Below are 21,702 nucleotides of genomic sequence, written 5' to 3'. Positions count from 1 at the left end.
TGTGGGACTCGAGCATTCAGTGGCCAAGAGCCATTCCCCTGACTGGCCCACTGCGACCTATGGACGGGGTAATGGAGAAACTGGGTCTGGGGCCTCAGGCTGGTCGGTAAACAGTTAATTTCTCTCTCCTCCTCAATGTAATTCAATCTCTCCCCTTACAGTACAATCATAGTTGTAGTTTTTGTAATCGTCCCAGTCATCATAATTCCATCATCCTAGTTTCCTCGTAGACCTTAAAGTCCTCTACCTCATTAAATTTTCTTACTTTTCTTGTCATATTCTCATAGTCCTCTACTTCCAGTCATTGTAGTCATCTAGTCCTCCTTATAGTCCCCTATGACCCCTCACAGCATCATCATCATCATCATCATCATCATCATCATCACCACCACCACCATCATCATCATCATCATTATCATCATCATCATCACCATCATCATCATCCCGTTAACTATCGATTTTCTCCAGCGGTCTCAGTAATGTCTCCATTCGTCCTAGCCCTGAGATTTGAGAAGCCTCTCTTTACTCATCCTTCCCAATGGTGCCACATTGGAGGGTCAGGGGAATGAGACCCATCACCCCTCACAGCTAGTTATATAATAATCGTGAAGGGTGAGGTTGAGCATTGTCATAACAACAAACAGAGGTAAAGCCACTCCTTCAGGGGAAGTTCTAGCAGATTAACTCAAGGACTAAATCTCATCTGAGGGTTCAGCACTACAGATTACTAGGAGATCTGCTCAAGGGCGGGATTCCATCCAGAGTGTATTACTTTATCCTTCCTCAGCTAGTAATTCATATAAACAATCATAGTAAATTTACTTCTTATAATATTTCTAGTCATTTTGAATGAACACACTAAGAGATATTAAGCTTAAAGATTGGCCCTTGTAGGATAACATTGGTTTGTCCTTTCTCCCTTGCAGCAAGGAGCTTAGGTTTATCGGCTTACACCCATCACAGTGCTCCCAAGTCACTCCCATTCCTTTGTTTATCTGTAATCTCTTCTCTATACTCTCCTCCCCAATCAGTTAATTAGCTTTTTCCCCTAGTCAGACTCTGTTAATTTGTAAGGTTAGATCCTTCTAGGACACTGAACTTGTAAGTTAATATTGCCTTTCTCCTCTCCTAATATCTTTTGAATAGTTTACTTTAAAGCAATGTCCTTTTGCATGGACAAAGGAAGACAGTTAATATTATGCTTTTTTAACTTGAAAGTAAATTGTCTCCAAACAATCTGCACTCCGAGCATATACTTCCTCGACTTAAACCTCAGTTTCCCTTAGTTCCTAGCACCCCAATGAGGAACTGAATGAATGAGCACAGTGAGGGACAGGGCAAGCTGTGAGCAACCTTGGAATCAAAATAAGTCAGGTCAAAGTGCCACAATACTCAACTATAAGTTGAGAGCATGGTCATGGACAAATGTTGTCATGACTCAAAAGTAACAATGAGATTAGGACCCTGTTAGGGATAGGAAAGACTAATTTTGTCTGAGCACTATAGTCTGAGATCAAGATGACCCCAGGAGAGCAATTCTATAAGCTTAATGTATCTTTTACTGTGTCCATACGAAATGATTAGTATTATGAATGCTTATATGTTTGTTGGAGAAGGAGAGGAGAAACACACCCATGGGATTCCATTCTTGGCTGAATGAGAATCTGTCCTAGAAGCAGCTTCCCCTGAGGGAAAGACTTTATCCTTATTGATTGTGACCACACTTATGTGTAAGCCCCAACCCCTCATTCTTGGGGATTTAACTTGGCTATAACAGGGTGCTGGGGAATCCAGAGCGAGAAGGAGAATGGAGTGGGACCAGAAGGAGAACGAAATATCCTGAGGGAGGAAGAAGCACGAGGAGAATCAGAGGAGTATGAAGAGGAGATTGGAATAAACTGCAACTGACACCAACCAGTGTGGCCCTTGTTTCCTCCTTTGTTCTTCCTTCACCATCAACCTCCCTGAGGTGGGGAAGTGGCTCGAGACTACCAGACACAGGTGCGGCGGAGAGAGAGAGAGAGAGACACTGTGTGTGGCCCCTTCATATCTTATTTAATAAATACCAAGGGAACATCTTGCTATATATCCCAGACTACAGTCCGCATGCCAGGTTAATCTTTCCTAATCCCAGCAGGGTCCTTATTCAGTTACTACTTTTTGGCTCATGACAGAGTTCGTTCATAACTATGCTCTGAACAACTTATACTTATGACACTTAGCTAGTCCCCTTTTGATGCCAGGTTGGCTTACAGCTTGTCCTGGGTCCATCCAGTCCCTTTGTTGGGACCCTGCTTTTGGAGTGCTAGGAACTAAGGGCAACTGAGTCTTAAGTCAAGTAAATATAGATCCCCAGAAGTAAATGTTATTCTGGAGTCAATTAACTCCCATGTTACAAAGCATAGCATGAACTGTCTTCCTGTGTCTGTACACAAAGTGTATTTCTAAACCATGCAAGTGACATAAAAGAAAGAGCAAAGCAATATGGGATTATTAGTGCTTGATTCAATTGGGTGTTCCTCAGAGGCATTGTTCTGGGAGTAACTCAATAAACCTGCAAGGACAACCCAGTGTTATCCAACACATAGGCAATAGTGTTACCTACTTTTCTAATACAATAGTGTTTTTTGTCATCCCAGTCTACAGTAAGATTTTTCTCCTGCTTTCCAAGCTTTCACTGTCAGGTTCCACCGAGGCCTTTCCAAACTGAACTGAACTGAGGCCAGAGAGACTACAGTTGATAAGGCACTTACCTTGCATGGTTTGTGCAGCTAACCTGGTTTGATCCCTAGTTTGTGCATCTAACCTGGTTTGATACCTGGCCTTGCATTTTGTACCCTGAGGAATGTTAGGAATGATTCCTGAGCAAAGAGTCCTGAGTAAACCTTGAGCACAGTTCCGTGTAACCCCAGAACAAAACCAAAATAAATTCAACTGAATTGCATTAATTCTGTCTAGTTACCTTCTTTAATGGTAGCACATCAAAGTCACATTTTTGGTAACATTTACCAGTACCAGTCTGTTCCTGTTGTTATGTAACAATTGTCCACTAAATTAGTAAAGTGAAGCAATCATATTCAATATCACACTATCTAATTGGGTCAGAAATTTGGGCAAACTTGACTGGCCAATTATACTGCTCCACAATGCTTTAACCAGAGATAATTAATCTGATAGCTGCTCTGATCTGGGCTATCAAGTTTTCACAAACATTCCTCAAACTTTGTTAGGGAGCAATATAGTATTGAGATGAATGGCCCAGTAATCTCAGAACTATCTTTTAGTGTGGTTTTATAGCAACTTTGGGAGCTTCCTTGCAAATTAGTACCTTTTTTTTCTTTCTTAATGGTTTGAGGTTTGGATAAACTAAGAAGCATTATGTTAGTCTTCTTTAAGGTAAAACTCAGCGCTCAAATAGTGTTTTTCTGCCATACACACTTAAACAAAGTAGTCACAGTCTAATCCAAACTCAAGGAGAGGGCAAATTATCTTAATGAAAGGGTTTTAAAGAGTTTGTAACCCTCTTGAATCCATCACAGACTCTGATAAACAAACCTTTAGGAAAACTATTTTAATTTGAATACGCCATCTGTTTTCTGTTGAGACCTTGAATGACACAGTAATAGGTATCATAAGGGGTTCCAAGAAATAAACCTTTAAAATGAGATTTTGAATTAATTACACATTCAAAAGGAAAAATTTAATCTACTATCTTTGGAAGAAAATAGAATATGAATTATCTAGTGCATATAATCACATCATATTTAATCACAACAGTACCAGTGGTAATATTAGATATAAAGCAGGAGGAAGGCAAAATGTTGAAGGATTATTGAAGGTGAAAATTAGTTGCTATGGAAAGAATATTAATGATAATTCCTATAGTAGTGAACACCTATACAGGCAAAAATAATATCAATGAATATTAATCTAGGGTCATGCATGAACTTTAGGGCTCATTGATAACTCTGAAAAAGGCATGTGTTTCCGATAGCCATATAATAAAAATGTTTTTATCAAGCCAGAGGTTCAGGGGTAAGAGTTGCAGACAGTAAGACAACAATGAGCTAAAAGTTATACTAATTCAATTCTATCATGTCCTCACACAAAGTTAATTAAAAATATGAGTTCTGGGCACCAGATAGATAGTACAGGAGATCTTGAATAAAGTTGACTCAAGTCTATCTCCCAAACTACATATGGTTCCCTAAGCCTCTGGCAAAAGGGATTCCTGAGCACAGAGCCCCGAATAAGCTTTGAGCCCTCAGCAAGGTGTTCCAAAAAACAAAAGTAACCAAGCAAACAAATATGAAAAATAAGTCCTGATGGTAAGACGTATTTTATTTTTTTTTTACTGTTTGAAACTTTATTTTATTTTATTTTTATTTTATCACCATGTGGAAAGTTACAGAGTTCTCAGGTTTATGTCTCAGTTATACCGTATTCAAACACCATCCCTTCACCAGTGCCCATATTCCACCACCAAAATCCCCGGTATACCCCCCGCCCCCCACCCCAACTGTATAACTGATGAATTTCACTTCATTTTCTCTTCACCTTGATTACGTTCCATATTTCAACACAAAACTCACTATTGTTGTGGGAGTTATACCCCCAAACAAGATAACCCTATTAAGGAAGAATTTGATAATTAGTTTTCCATTAAAAGATTGTATGTTTTCAGGTTTTAGAAAAGGTCACGCGGTCGCTTTAGCAGCCGCGCGGCTTGGATGTGTCCCAGTCCCGAATCCCGGAGCCGTGTTAGTTGTTGCTCAGTGTCGCCAGGGCTCCATCTGGAGAAGGTGTGCTGGCTGCACCTCCTCCTTCCTGCTCCCCGGTGTTGCTGGCCCCAATTCGGGTCCGGAGCATTTTCCGGGCCGCGTTGCTCACCAGAATGCCTGCCGCTTCTCTCTGTAAGACGTATTTTAGCTCACAAAAATCATGCCAAAGTTTTGGGTCTTCAAACTTATCTGTAAATCCCTCACAGACAGATGTACTTTTGTCCTTCATTTAAGGGAAACATTTCTTTCTTGCAATGGAAGTTGCAAAGTCTACATTGTGAAGTGTCTGCACATACTCAGTCATACTGCTTTTCCCTCTAATTACTTATAGAAATAATTATTTCCCAGCCAAGGATAAATGGAATCTTTCAGGAAAAGATAAACTATCATCATAAAAGTTGTAAGATCTTAAGAAAAATTAGAAGTAATTTTTATTCTGATGGAAGTGACAACAGTGTACTATTTTAGTTACAATATTTATTTTGATGTTCCAAATTCTGTGTCATATTATGACATGACTATAATCTTGTTGGCAAACCATATAGTGCTATCTCATGCTGCTGATGGCATTATAATACCATTTGAACCCTGTGTTATATTACATCATTGATTCAAATCTTTACATTTCCCTTTTTTTATTTTTGTTTTGCTTTTTTTCCAAGAAAACTTTACTTAGCTTCATTGTGATTGAAATTTCACATAACCTTTTATTTTTTAATTGAACCACTATGAGAGACACAATTATAAAACTGTTCATGATCAGGTATCAGTCATACAATGTTCCAGCACCCATCCCTCTACCAGTGCATATTTCCTACTACCAATGACCTCAGTTTTCCTCCCACCATCCCTTCCCCCCAGCCTACCTCTGTGTCGGGCACTTTTCTTTTCTCTGTCTCTGTTTCCCTGTCTCTGTCTCTCCTTCCACCCTGCCTTTCCTTTTTGGGCATTATGACTTGCTGTACAGATACTGAGAGGTTATCATGTTTGTTCCTTTATTGACTCAGCATGCTGTTCTTATCCAGAGTGATCATTTTCAACTATCTTTGTCAGAATGGTCCCTTCGCTATCCCAACTGCCTTCTCTCACAGCATATGAAACAGGCTTCCAACTGTGGACCAATCCTTCTGGCCTTTATTTCTACTGTCCTTGGATATTATCTCATAGTAGATTTCCTTTTTAAAACACCTTTACCATGGACTTTTACACCCGACCATAAATGTGGAAGAGTTTTGCTATCTGTGTTCATTATAAATACCTATGTACCTTGTCCTGGGTGATGATTAGAAGGAGAAAAGCCAATTCTGTCTTGACTTGACAAGATTCAGAAGACTTATGGGTTTATTCTTGTTAGCAAGCTCCTCTGCCATCATTCGGACAAGTTTTTACTGATACACTAGATATCTGGAAGAAGTGTGAGACTAAAGCAGAGTTATGTTAGCTTGTCTGTGAATTTAGAAATAAACTGATATTTAATGTCTTAATTTCCTCATATTATGTGATCATTTTCTATGTATTTCATTAAATAGATCTAATGTCTAGGGGACAAATCTAAATAAGATTAATGGTGCAGTCACTTTCTATTTCTGGGTAATATGATAGAATATTCCTCATAGAGGGAAAGATATGTTGATAAGTCTTGATTTGCAAAGCATTATAGTGAAGTTATTTTAACAGCAACATACATAAATGTTTCTGATTATGATGGCATATGTAATCTTTATAGAAGTATGTGCTTTAAAATTATGTACTAAATAGACTGGATAAATTTTATGTTACTTAATATTTCAATTTCATACTTTGTTCCCCTTTCTTTCCCTCTGCTTTTCACCAACTGTGCCTGCTGTAGATTAAGTATTTCAGGGACTGGTAAGACCAAACGTCCCATCTTTTATAAGGACCAGGATGGAAAATTATATGATTATTTTAAACTTTTGCCCAGATGAAAGAATATTACGCCATAAAGAGGGCAAGCTATAAAAAATCATTTTCTCTTATATACTATGGTTAATCACATTTATTTTCCAGCTCACTATAAAAGCAAAAGATTTACACAGAAACACCAATGGGTTCTCTTGGTCTATTGTCTGGTTGGCTTCATCCAAAGAATATCATTTTAGAAGACTGGGAAGGAAATAATATCCTCTTTTTTATCGAAAAAAGAGGATATCATTTTCTTTCTTCCTTCAATATCATTTTGAACTGCATACTCACTTGAGCCCGGCAAGCTACCGAGAGTATTTCACCTGCACGGCAGAGCCTGGTGACATATTCAATATGCTAAAAACAGTAGCAACAAGTCTCACAATGGAGACATTACTGGCAAATCGGTGAGCAATGGAATGACAGTGACACACTTGACAAAGGCTTTCCTAAGGATTGTCCCCTCTGCATATTTTTTTCTTCAATTCCCAAGTTCCATCTATCCCTCATCTGTTTTTATTTTTTATATTTTGTGATAACAGCTGTGTTACTACTGGCAACAGGAGTACTGAACTATCTTTTCTTTATCCATCACTACATCATTTCATATAAATGATGCCTTTGTACTCCTCTTCAAATTACTCCAAGTCCAGTATGCCACTTCCTTGATAAAGTACCTTAGTACTTTTTTGATACTCTGGACATAAACTATTTTTTTTTTGCTTTTTGGGTCACACCCAGCAATGCTCAGGGGTTACTCCTGGCTTTGCACTCAGGAATTACTCCTGGCGATGCTTGGGGGAATATATGGGATGCCGGGGATCGAACCCGGGTCGGCCGCGTGCAAGGCGAACACCCTACCCACTGTGCTATCGCTCTGGCCCCAGACATAAACTTTTTTATGAATTTAATTTTATACTTGTGATCTCAGTGTAGAGTTTGCATTTAGTAAATTATTGAATAAATAGAAATAGGACCTAAGAGGGAAAACATCAATTAATATAGAATCAATGTTTTAGAGAAAATTTAAATGAAAGGCTATAGAATTCTGGAGCTGGAGTGATAGTACAGCAGGTGGGGTGGTTGTCTTGCATACAGACAACTCAGGTTCAATGCTTGGCAACTCATATGGTCCCCCAAACCATCCAGGAGTGATCCCTGAGTGCAGAAGCAGGAGTAAGTCTTGAGCACTGCTGGGTGTGTACTCAAAACCAAAAAGAAAAGAAAATAAAAAAGAAAGGAAGAACCACAGGATGTATCCAATGTTCTGACTTCTTTAAAATTCAAATTAGTATCCTATATACTCTTTACCTTTGGTTACTTTCTCCTACTGGAAATGATTAACTATATTTTCAGGGTTTAAAGAGTTTACATACTGGTACAACATTACAAATAGGAGTAAAAAAAAACTCTGTGGAAATTACACATTTATATTTTAGAACCTCCAGAATTTTCATTGTTAAAATTGTGATAGTCCCCTCTCCCCACTGCAAAGAGGCCCCGAGTAGCTGCCTACAAAGGTTCCTGGCTCCTGAAAGGCCATGATCCCAGAGGCACACAAACCAATCTCAGAACCCAGAGGCTTTTGGCAGAAATGCCTCTGGACTGAGCATTAAACTATGGCACTGTACCACCCTGGGTGGGGAAAGGTGTTTGTCCCTTCTGCCTTTTCTCCCTGGCAGTGCAATGGCCACCAGCTTTTCAGAGCCTATTGGACAGCCAGAGATGAGACTGCAGTGATGTGACATGCAGGGCCTCACAGGATGGGGTGTGGAACAGGCCCCTCTCCCTGCCCCAAGGAGGCCCCGAGTTGCCACCCACAAATGGCTCCTGACTCCTGAATGACCATGATCCCAGAAGCACACAAACCAATTTTGGAATCCAGAAGCTTTTGGCAGAAATCCCTCCAGATGTATTATTAAAATATCAGAAATACAAAATTGTGTGGCTGCTTCACGACCCCGTGACATCATATGCTCTTCATAATCAGCAATAGAAAATAAATTATCTAATGATGCCTTTTGGCAGGTCTGATTGTTGGGGAAAATTTCTAATAATAATAGTGGATCTTTTTATAAATTTTATTTTATTTTATTTTATTATTGAATCACCATGTGGAAAGTTACAAAGCTTTCAGGCTTAAGTCTCAGTTACACAATGCTTGAACACCCATCCCTTCACCAGTGCACATACTCCACCACCAAGAACCACAGTAAACCTCCCCCGCATCCCCCACTCCCCAGCCCTTCACCCCGCCTGTGTAGCTGATAAAATTCCGTTTACTTTCTCTTTACTTGGATTACATTCAAACAAAAAACTCACTATTATTGTTTAGAGTCCCCCCCCCTACTCCCTGCCCAGAATACTGGATATGCTGGAAAGGAAGCATTTGATAATTTGTTTTCCATTGCTGAGAATAAAGAGATATGAGGTCCTGTGGCCACAATAGCGGCAGCGAGGTTTTAGATTTCTGTATTTTAGTATTTTAGTAACTAAGTCCGGAGTGGGTCTTTTAACCAAATATTGATTGTCATCAAGGTGTGAAGAGAGTAAAGTGGAAATCATCTGCCACACAGGCAGGGGGAGGGGTGTGACGGGGTATACTGGGTGTCTTGGTGGTAGAAAATGTGCACTGGTGAAGAGATGGGTGTTTGATCATTGTATGACCGAGAACTTAAATGGGAAAGCTTTGTAACTGTTCTCACAGCGATTCAAAATATAAAAATAATTTAAAAAAAGAAATGCAAAAAGAAATCCACAGGGGGGAAAAATGATATATCAAAGTATCACTGTAGCACTGTAGCACTGTTCTCCCATTGTTCATCGATTTGCTCCAGTGGGCACCAGTAATGTCTCCATTGTGAGACTTGTTGTTACTGTTTTTGGCATATCGAATATGCCACAGGTAGCTTGACAGGCTCTGCTGTGCAGGCGGCATACTCTCGGTAACTTGCTGAGCTCTCCGAGAGGGAAGGAGGAATCAAATCCGGGTTGACCGCATGCAAGACAAATGCCCTAGACACTGTGCTGTAACTCCAGCCCATCAAAGTATCATCAGACAAAAATTTATTGTTCTTGGAAATAATATGGAGCTAAGCAGTGGCCTGTAAGTTCATAATAAAGAGAAAGTTGAAATAATTTTGTTTACATTTTGAACAGACCATTTATGTTTTCTTAGCATGAGCAAAAACACTGATATAAACATAGAAAATCACTCACATCTCTGGAAGGGTAAGATATAAATAGGATTCACTTTTTTAATGATACTATTTCTAGAATTAGAGATGGCAGAGAACCTATAATTTCATGCTTAGTGATTCTGAAATCTTGACATGACAGAAGTTTATGTATTTGCACTTCTAGGACACTGACCAAAGAAATCTCCATTATCCCCTTTCAAAGTTTTAATATTTATGAGTCTTTGGCATTAAACAAGGCTGGCGGAACTACTACTGGTGTTATGATGATTTCTCATTCTCTTTTACATACAGAAAGCACAGAACTTAGACTATTCATATGAGCCTGTAAGAGTATAATTATACAACAAAATAGAAGCCCCTTGAGATGAACACGTGAAGCAAAATAATTCAGAAGAAAAGGCACAATTATTAGATAATTTTACTTATGTGTGCAATAGATAGATATAAAATTGATGAACAGACAAAATAAAAATAAAAACCAGTGAACATTAATAATGTTGCTAAAATTGCCTAGGAGATCACAATGGGCAGAGGAGAAAAGATAAAACTCTTAGAGCCTGGTATTGAAAATGATAATTATATGTTAAATAAAAAATATCATGAAAAGTTAGTCAAGCTACACAGATCTTGCTCACTTATTGCACTTGCCATTACAATAATAACATGACCCTTTCAGAAAATTAAAAAATTAAAATTGATTCATTTTTTTTCTATTCAACTTACCTTGGCAAATACAGTTTTAGAATCATCTGTTGGTTCTATTTCATTGATTTTTTTTTGGCTTTTTGGGTCACACCCGGCAATGCAAAGGGGTTACTCCTGGCTCTGCACTCAGAAATTACCCCTGGCGGTGCTCGGGGGACCATATGGGTTGCTGGGAATCGAACCAGGGTCGGCCGCGTGCAAGGCAAACACCCTACCCGCTGTGCTATTGCTCCAGCCCCCTCATTGATTATTAATGAAAGACAATATTCCCTCTGAAATTAGATGCAGAACTTGTGTAAAGATAGGGTAAAGTATAGTAGAAATGATGAAGTGAAGCACTAGAAAGTGGAAGGACACTTTTTTTAACAAAAAAAATAAAATAAGAAATAAGTGTAGCTGTGCCTATGTTAAGACAGATTCAGTACAAAGAAGATATTGACAAAAGTATTGAGTAAGAGAATGGAAATATTCATCTGTGTAACATTGGGAAATTTTCAAACCTCTAGTGAGATGCTCTAGATCTATAATCTTTTGTCTTTAAAAAATATTTTAATTGACTATAGTTTTTTAAAAAGTGTAGTTTTTGTATGCATTTATTAGTCCAGGAAAGAATAAAAGAAAAAATTATTTAAGTGCTATATTTTTTGGGGTGTCACACCTGGCGATGCACAGGGTTTACTCCTGGCTCTGCACTCAGTAACTACTCCTGGTGGTGCTCAGTGGACCATATGGGATGCTGAGAATCAAACCCGGGTTGGCTGCGTGCAAGGTAAATGCCCTACTCTCTATGCTATTGCTTCAGGTTCTAGGTGATTTTCTTTTTTTTGCATTTTGGGTCACACCTGACAATACTCAGGGGTTACTCCTGGCTTTGCACTCAGGAATCACTCCTGGCAGTGCTCAAAGGACCATATGGGATGCTCGGAATCAAACCCAGGTTGGCCACATGAAAGATAAATGCCCTACCTGCTGTGCTATCACTCCAGCCCCCTAAGTGGCATTTTTTTAATTTATTTTTTAATTAGTGAATCATCCTGAGGGTATAGTTACAGATTTACACATTTTCGTGCTTGTGTTTCCCTCATACAGTGTTCAAGCATCCATCACTCCAAAGAACCCAGTATCCCTCCCCCCATCCCCTTTTCCCAAACCCCACCCCACTCTGTGGCAGGGTATTTCTTTTTGTTCTCTCTCTATTTGTGTGCTGTGATTCCCAATAGAGGTATTGAGTGGCCATCGTGTTCAGACTCTAGTCTGCTTTCAGCACACATCTCCCTTACTGAGCTGGATCTCCATCCACATTTTACTTGGTGTTCCCTTCTCTATCTGAACTGCCTTTTCCCCCAGCATGTGAGGCCAGCTTCTAAGCCATAAAGCCAACCTCCAGGTACTTATTTCTACTATTCTTGGTTGTTAGTCTCCTACTCTGTTATTTTATATTCCACAGATGAGTGCAATCTTTCTATGTCTATCTCTCACTTTCTGACTCATTTCACTTAGCATGATGGTTTCCATGTTGATCCACTTATATGTAAAGTTCATGACTTCATCTTTTCTAACAGCTGCATAATATTCCATTGTATAGATGTACCAAAGTTTCTTTAACCAGTCATCTGTTCTAGGGCACTCAGGTTTTTTCCAGATTCTGGCTATTGTAAACAGTGCTGCAAGGAATATATAAGTGCAGATGTCATTTTGACTATACTCTTTTGCTTCTCCGGGATATATTCCTAGCAGCAATATTGCTGGGTCAAATGGGAGCTCAATTTCTAATTTTTTGAAAAGCGTCCATATTGTTTTCCATAAGGGCTGAGCCAGTCGGCATTCCCACCATCAGTGTAGAAGGGTCCCTTTCTCCCCACATCCTCGCCAACAGTGGTTGCTTTTGTTCTTTTGAATGTGTGCCAATCTCTGTGGTGTGAGGTGATATCTCATGGTTGTTTTGATCTGCATCTCCCTGATGATTAGTGATATAGAGCACTCTTTCATGTGCCTTTTGGCCATTCCTATCTCTTCCTTGAAAAAATTTCTGTTCATTTCTTCGCCCCATTTTCTGATGGGGTTTGGATGGTTTCTTCTTGTGGAGTTCAACCAGTGCCTTATATACCCTTGATATCAACCTCTTATTGGATGGGTGTTGGGTGAATATCCTTTCCCATTCTATTGATTGTCCTAGTATTCTGGTCACTGTTTCTTTTGCAGTGCAGAAGCTGCTCAGTTTAATATTTGTTAAATATTATTTAAAATATTATTTTAACAAATACTATTTGTTTATCTCTGTTTCCATTTGGTTGATCAGTTGCGTGTCATCTTTTAAAATAACTTTAGCTTCTATATCATGGAGGGTTTTTCCAACCTTGTCTTCGATATACTTTATGGATTGTGGTCTGATGTTGAGGTCTTTAATCCATTTTGATCTGTCTTTCGTGCATGGTGTCAGGTCGAGTCTAAGCCCATTTTTTTGCATGTGGTTGTCCATTTATGCCAGCACCATTTGTTAAAGAGGCTTTCCTTGCTCCACTTCACATTTCTTGCTCCCTTATCAAAGATTAGATGGTTATACATTTGGGGTTGTGTGTACAAATATCCCACCCTGTTCCATTGGTCTGTAGATCTGCCTTTGTTCCAGTACCATGCTGTTTTTATTGTTACCGTTTTATAGTAAAATAACATAGCCTCTGATAGTTTAGCTTTATTGGGTTACTCCCATCACAGTGCTCCCATTCCTGTGTTTATTTGTAACTTCTTTCTTAATGTTCTGTTGACTTGTATATATTGTTTTTCTCTTCTCCTTGAGTCCTTCGCATAGTTTATTCAAAGCTATGTCCTTTTTGCATAGACACAAGAAGACAATATTATGCTTTTGTAACTTGGGATTTATTTGGCCTCAAATATTATTCCCTCCTGGGCATCTGCTTTCTTGACTTAAGCCTTAGTTGCCCTCAGTTCCTCACACCCTGAAAGCAGGGTTCCGATGAGGGACGGGACAGATTCAGGGCAAACAGTGAGTTATGTGTTACCCTGGCATCGAGATGGGCCTGGCCAAAGTGCCTAATGCTTAACTATAAGTTAAGAGCTTGATCATGGACAAATGTTGTCATGATCCAAACAGTGATAACTAGATTTGGACCCTGCTAGGGTGAGGAATGATTAATCTGGCCTGAGTGCTATAGTCTGAGTCTGTGAAGATGTTGCCAGGAGAGCTGTCTTGCAAGCCTCAATGTATCTCTTGCTATGTCCATACAAAAGTAACTAGTATTAAGATGTTAATGAGTATTTGGACTAAGGAAAAGAAAAAAACCTTAAGAGTCAGGAAGGGCTTTGGAATGCCCTGCCCTCAGGAAGGGCTTTCTTATGTTGATTTTGCTACCTGGCAGTGTGTAACCTAGGGGCAAGGGCAAGAGAGGAAAAAGGGAGGAGTGATACAAGAGAAGAGAGAGAAGGGCAGTAGATCCAGAGAGAGGACGGAGCTGGGAGTGTGAGTGCAGGAGATGAGAAAGATGGACGATTGAATAAACGGTAACTAATCAGCAACCAGCTTGGTCCTCCTTCTTCCTTCGCCTGTCCTTGACCAATGGCCATCCCGATCCAGTCCACACAGAGCAGCTTCAGAGCACCGAACGCGGGTGGTGAGACAGAGCTGCCAGGAGAGCCCTCGAGTGCTCACGCCTGTCGGTGTGCCTTAGTTTTTTACAACCTCCCATAGCCTTTTTCCCAAGAATTGTTTTAGCTATCCACGGGCATTTGTTGTTCAATATGAATTTCAGGATTGCTTGATCCATTTCTTTGAAGAATGTCTTGGGTATCCTTATAGGGATCACGTTGAATCTGTATAATGCTTTATGGTGTACTGTCATTTTGAAAATGTAGATTCTCCCTATCCATGAGCAGGGGGATATGATTCCATTACCTCATGTTCTTTATTATTTCAAGGGATAGCATTTAAAATTTTTTGTTGTAGAGTTTCTTTACTTCCTTTGTTAAGATTCTGAGGTACTTGATTTTCTGGGGTACAATTGTGAATGGGAGTGCTTTTTTCATATCCCTCTCATTGTTTGCATATAGGAAGGCCATGGATTTTTGGGTACTAATTTTATAGCCTGCGACTTTACTATACAAGTCTATTGTTTCTAAGAGTTTCTTAGTAGAGGCTTTAGTCTTCTCTAGATATAGTATCATATTATCTGCGAATAGTGAGAGGTTGATTACTTCCTTTCCTATCTGGATGCCCTTAATATATTTTTCTTGCCTAACCGCTACTGCAAGTACTTCCAGTACTATATTGAACAGAAGTGGTGAGAGTGGGCATCCTTGTCTTGTCCCTGATCTTAGAGGAAAGACCCTTAGTTTTTCCCCATTGAGGATAATGCTTGCTGTAGGCTTGTGGTAGATGGCTTTAACTATCTTGAGGAAAGTTCCACCAAAACCCATTCTGGTGAGAGTTTTCATCATGAACGGATGTTGGATCTTGTCAAATGCTTTCTTTGCATATATTGATATGATCATATGGGTTTTATCTTACTTTTGTTGGTATGATGGATTATGTTGATTGATTTCCGAATGTTAAACCATCCTTGCATCCCCAGGATGAATCCCGCTTGGTCATAGTATATGATCTTTTTGATGAGTTGTTGAATTCTATTTGCTAGTATTTTGTTGAGGATCTTCGCATCAGCATTCATCAGGGATATTGGTCTATAATTTTCTATGTTAGTGGTATCTTTGTTCACTTTTGGTATTAGGGAGTTATGTGCCTCATAGAAACTTTGGGAGAGTTCCTGTTTTTTCAATTTCCTGCAAAAGCTTGAGGAGAACTGGCAACAGGTCCTCTTTAAATGTTTGGAAGAATGTGCCAATGAATCCATCTGGACCTGGGCTTTCGTTTTGGGGGAGACTTTTTATTATAGTTTCAATTTCCTTGATATTAATGGGTGTATTCACGTATTCCAAGTCTTCTTGATTCAGTCTTGGGAGATTATAGGAATCAAGGGAATTCATCCATTTCTTATAGGTTCTCTTGTTTCGTGGCATATAGCCTTTCAAAGTAGTCTCTGATAATCTTTTGAATTTCATTACTTTCTGTTGTGATGGCCCCCTTTTCATTTCTGATTCGGTTTATTAGCCTTCTCTCTCTCTCTTTCTTTGTAAGTCTTGTTAGCGGTTTATCAATCTTATTTATTCTCTAAAAGAATGAGCTCTTGGTTTCATTGACCTTTCAGATTGTTTTCTGGGTTTCCATGTCGTTAATTTCTGTTCTAATTTTTATTATTTCTTTCCTCCAGTCTGGTTTGGGTTCCTTTTTCTGGCCCTTTTCTAAGATCTTGAGCTGTGAAGTCAAGCTATCTATATAGGTCCTTTCTTCCTTCCTGAGGAATGCTTGCAGAGCTATAAATTTTCCCCTTAACACGGCTTTTACTGAAACCTATAGGCTTTGGTAGCTCGTGGCTTCATTCTCATTTGTTTCTAGGTATCTCTTGATTTATCCTTTTTTTATGAGAAAAAGACTTTTTATTATTTTTTAATTTATTTTTTTTATTGAATCACCATGTTGAAAGTTACAAAGCTTTCAGGCTTAAGTCTCAGTTACATAATGCTCAAACACCCATTCCTTCACCAATGCACATATTCCACCACCAAGAACCACAGTAAAAATACCCCCACCACCCCACCCCCCAGTGTAGTTGATAAATTTCACTTTACTTTCACTTTACTTTGATTACATACAAACAAAAAAACTCACTATTATTGTTTGGAGTCCCCCCCCAGAGTCGGACCTGCTGGTAATTTGATAATTTGTTTTCCATTGCTGAGAATGAGGAGATATGAGGTTGTGTGGCCACAGTAGCGACCTTGAGGTCCTCGATTTCTGTATTTTAGTATTTTAGTGACTAAGTCTAGAGGACTTTCTGCCAGAGGTTGTATCATTGCTAGCTCATACCTCTCTACTACTTTATATTCCACATATGAGTGCAACATTTCTGTGTCTGTCTCTTTCTTTCTGACTTATTTCACTCAACATGATACTTTCCATGTTGATCCACTTATATGCAAATTTCATGACTTCATGCTTTCTAACAGCTGCATAGTATTCCATTGTGTAGATGTACCAAAGTTTTTTTAGCCAGTCATCTGTTCTAGGACACTCAGGTTTTTTCCAGATTCTGGCTATTGTAAACTGTGCTGCGATAAACATACAGGTGCAGATGTCATTTTAACTATACTTTTTTGCTTCTCCAGGGTATATTCCCAGGAGTGGTACTGCTGGATCAAATGGAAGCTCAATTTCTAATTTTTTGAGAATCGACCATATTGTTTTCCAAAAGGGCTGAACCAGTCGACATTCCCACCAGCAGTGTAGGAGGGTTCCTTTCTCCCCACATCCACGCCATCAGCAGTTGTTTTTGTTCTTTTGGATGTGAGCCAGTCTCTGTGGTGTGAGGTGGTATCTCATAGTTGTTTTGATCTGCATCTCCCTGATGATTAGTGATGAAGAGCATTTTTTCCATGTGCCTTTTAGCCATTTGTATTTCTTCCTTGAGAAAGTTTCTGTTCATTTCTTTGCCTCATTTTTTGATGGGTTTGGATGTTTTCTTTTTGTAGAGGTCAACCAGTGCTTTATATACCATTGATATCAATCCTTTATCGGATGTGTATTGGGTGAATATCCTTTTCCATTCTGTAGATTGCCTTTGAATTCTGGTCACTGTGTCTTTTGCGGTGCAGAAGCTTTTTAGTTTAACATAGTCCCATTTGTTTATCTCTGTTTCTACTTGATTACTTAGTTCCATGTCATCTTTGAAGATACCTTTAGCTTCAATATCGTGGAGGGTTTTTCCAACCTTGTCTTCGATGTACTTTATGGATTGTGGTCTGATGTTGAGGTCTTTAATCCATTTTGATCTGACTTTTGTACATGGTGTTAGGTCAAGGTCTAAGCCCATTTTTTTGCATGTGGTTGTCCAGTTATGCCAGCTCCATTTGTTGAAGAGGCTTTCCTTATTCCATTTCACATTTCTTGCCCCCTTATCAAGGATCAGATGGTCATATATTTTGGGTTGCATGTAGGGATATTCCACCCTGTTCCATTGATCAGCGGCTCTGCCTTTGTTCCAGACCATGCTGTTTTAATTGTTACTGCTTTGTAGTAAAGTTTGAAGTTGGGGAGGGTTATGCTTCCCATTGTCTTTTTCCCAATAATTGCTTTAGCTATTCGTGGGTGTTTGTTGTTCCATATGAATTTCAGGAGTGTTTGATCAATTTCTTTGAAGAATTTCATTTTTCTCCAGTGCACATGGAACATTCTCCAAAATAGACAACGTGCTGGGTCAGAAAACATACCTCAACAGAATCAGCAAGATAAAAATTATATCAACCATTTTCTCGGACCATGATGCACTGAAAATAAAAGCTAAGCACACACAGACATGGAGCACCAAATTGAACACCTGGAAATTAAACAATTCCCTGTTGAACAACGAGTGGATTAAAAAGGAAATCAAGGAAGATATCAAAAGATACCTTGAAACAAATGAGAATTAGTACACAAGCTACCAGAACCTATGGGACGCAGCTAAAGCTGTGTTAAGGGGAAAATTTATAGCCCTGGAAGCACAACTCAGGAGGGAGGAAAGGGCCTACATAGAGAGCTTGACTTCACAGCTCAAGATCTTAGAAAAGGATCAGCAAAAAGAACCCAAGCCAGACTGAAGGAAAGAAATAATAAAACTTAGAGCAGAAATTAACGATAAGGAAACCCAAAAGACAGTCTAAAAGATCAATAAAACAAAAAGCTGGTTCTTTGAGAAAATAAACAAGATTGACAAACCACTAGCAAGACTCACAAAGAAAGAAAGAGAGAGAACCCTAATAAACCGAATCAGAAATGAAAAGGGGGATATCACAACAGAAACCAATGAAATTCAAAAGATCATCAGAGACTACTTTGAAAATCTCTATGCCATGAAATGAGAACCTAAAAGAAATGGACAAATTCCTTGATTCCTACAATTTCCCAAAACTGAATCAAGATGACTTGGAATGCCTGAATAGACCCATTAGTATCAAGGAAATTGAAACTGTTATCAAATATCTTCCCAAAAACAAAAGCCCAGGTCCAGATAGATTCACTAGCAAATTCTTCCAAATATTTAAAGAGGACCTGTTTCTGGTTCTCTTCAAGTTATTCAAGGAAATTGATTCTTCCTTGATTTCTTTCCTGACCCACTCATTGTTCAACACCGAGTTGTTTAATTTCCAGGTGTTTGCTTTGGTTCTCCGCATCTGTGTGTGATTAGCTTCTATCTTTAGTGCATCATGGTCTGAAATGATAGTTGATACAATTTCTATTTTTCTGATTCTATTGAGGTATGTTTTGTGGTCTATTTTGGAAAACGTTCTGTGTGCACTGGAAAATTATGTGTATTCTTTCTTTTTGGGGTGTAAAACCCTGTATAGGTCTAGGCCTCTTTCTTCCATTTCTTCCTTCAGAGTCAGTGTTTCCTTGCTGAGTTTTGTTCTTGTTGATCGATTCAGAGGTGATAAGGCAGTGTTGAAGTCTCCAACTACTATTATGCTGCTCACGATGTCCTCCTTGAAGTCTCTTAGGAGTTGTTTTAAATATTTAGCTGGTCACTCTTTAGGTGCATATACGTTTAAGAGTGTTATTTCTTCCTGTTATATATATATATATATATATATATATATATATATATATCTTGATGGATAGAAAATGAGTTTTGCTGTCTCTTCTTATCTTTTTCAACCTGAAATCTAGGTTGTCGGATACTAGTATGGCCACCCCAGTTTTTTTGAGGGAGTTGTTTGCTTGCAGGATTGTTTTCCATCCTTTGACTTTGAATCTGTGTTTGCTCTGACTGTTCAGTTGTGTTTCTTGCAGGCAGTAGAATGTTGGGTTTAGTTTCCAAGTCCATTTTGCCACTCTGTGTCTCTTAGTTGGTGCATTTAGGCCATTGACATTAAGAGAGATTATTGTCTTGGATTTTTTTGTCATCTTTCTGTGGGATTTGTTGTTCTTGTGGGGTTCTTCCTTGTCTTACAATAGCCCCTTCAGTCCTTCTTTTAAGTTTGGTTTTGAGTCTATGAAGTTCCTGAGCTTTTGTTTATCCATGAAATAGAGTATGGTTCCTTGGAGTTTGAGTGAGAGTTTAGCCGGATAAAGTATTCTTGGTGAGGCGTTCATTTCATTACGATTTTTCACTATGTCCCACCATTGTCTTCAGGCTTGGAGGATTTCCTCTGATAGATCTGCTGTAAATCTAAGGGGTGCTCCTTTGTATGTGATTTCCTTCTTTGACCTTGCTGCTTGAACTATTGTGTCACTATCCACAGCATCTCTCATTCTGACTATGATGTGCCTGGGAGTCTTTTTATTTGGGTCTCTTTTTGCTGGTACTCTTCAGGCTTTTTGGACCTGGATGTCTGCCTTCTCCAGCAATGGGAATTTCTTAGCAGTGACATCTTTAACTGTGTTATTTTTATTGGGGTTACTTCCTTGTGCTTCTGGTACTCCAATGATTCTTATGTTGTTCCTCTTGAGGTCATCCCCTAGGACTCTGAGTAGCTCTAGGGCCATTTTGAGGTCTTTTGCCATTATTTGTTATTGTCTGTAAACTTTCTGCAGCTCATCTTCAAGCTCACTGATTCTGTCTTCAGCTGTAGGCATTCTACTGTTGAGGGCACCTACTGAAATTTTGAATTCATCTACCGATTCCTTTAATTGTGTGACTTCTGCTCCTAGCTTTGAAATTTTTCCTCTCATTTCTTCCTGCATTTTCTTGGTGGACCATTCTAGTGCTTCATTCATATCTTCCTTTAATTTATTGGATGTCTGTTCCATGGGTGCCTTGAGTATGTCAAGATTTCCTCTCTGAATTCTTTATCTGAGAGGTCATATATGTGGGTAACCCTGTTGAGGTTTCTGAGATCTTTTCTTTATCCTCTCTTTGTGCAGGGGATTTTCGCTGTTTCTTCATATTGTTATGGAAGTATAGAGTTGGACCCTTCTAGTTGTCTATCCCTATTCCCTCTTGCTGCCAAGGGAATCTAAATTGATGATGGTAGCCTTGTTCCTTTTCTAGAATACTTCCTCACTCTCAGGCGCTCCTCCAAGTTTGTTGGGGCTTCTAATGAAGACTTTAGGTGATGCTCTCTTTATGAAGGGTTTGTGCAGCTTCTATTGTTCAATGTCAGTTTTTGTGAATGTAGGATAAGCTAATGGACTATTTGGCATAGAGTGATAGGGATGGCCAGGTGATTTTCAAGGAAATAGGTTATACAGATTTGGCCTAAAAGGAAAATAACTGCAGCTGGCAGGAAGCCACGCCCCTTTTAGAGGCCACGGCCCCAGAGATACAGGCCACGCCCCTAGTAACCTCTTGGGACACTGGGATGCCTTGGTGGGGCATGCCCAGGCTAGTGCTGGTTTGGGCCCTGTAGGCTGGGCTTCAGGTGGGACGAGTACCTGAGTGGCAGATTGTGTATTAGGGAGCAAGAAGAGAGGCCTGGCAAAGGGTGGGGAGGGTGCTTGGGGGGGCTTGGGAATCCCCCCCTAAGTAATATTTTTAAAGAAGCATTTATACCTCTAAAATGAAGTTAGAAGCACAATTTTAATAAAAGTTGATTATAGACTAGCATCTGCACTGAAAAAGTATTGATTGAAGTAAACATATATGAATTTATGTTATGCAGCTAAATGAGTAATTTTTCCACATTTAAAAAATAAATAAAAATCCATCCTGCAACATGTTTTGACAATATTCTGCTTTTAGCCTTATGCCATCTTCCATAAGCATTTCATTTACCTAATGAAAAAATTAAGTAATAAATATAGAGTTTTAATTTACATATGTAAATATATTTAATCACTAGAACTGGTTAGCAGATGGAAAATTGTGCATATATGATTATTTCACTGACTGTCCACCCCTTCAACTTTAAAGGGATACTTTATTGCTAGGATTACAAATTAATCATTTTTAGAAAAATAAAATAAAATTATTGAATGTGGGAAATGACCATAATGATGATAATAGCCACCACTTACTGAGTTCTTCTTAGAGTTATGTGCATTCTGT

Source organism: Sorex araneus, chromosome 11 (assembly GCF_027595985.1).
Source record: "Sorex araneus isolate mSorAra2 chromosome 11, mSorAra2.pri, whole genome shotgun sequence".
In the NCBI taxonomy this organism is placed as follows: Eukaryota; Metazoa; Chordata; class Mammalia; order Eulipotyphla; family Soricidae; genus Sorex; species Sorex araneus.
This window is presented reverse-complemented; position numbering follows the sequence as displayed.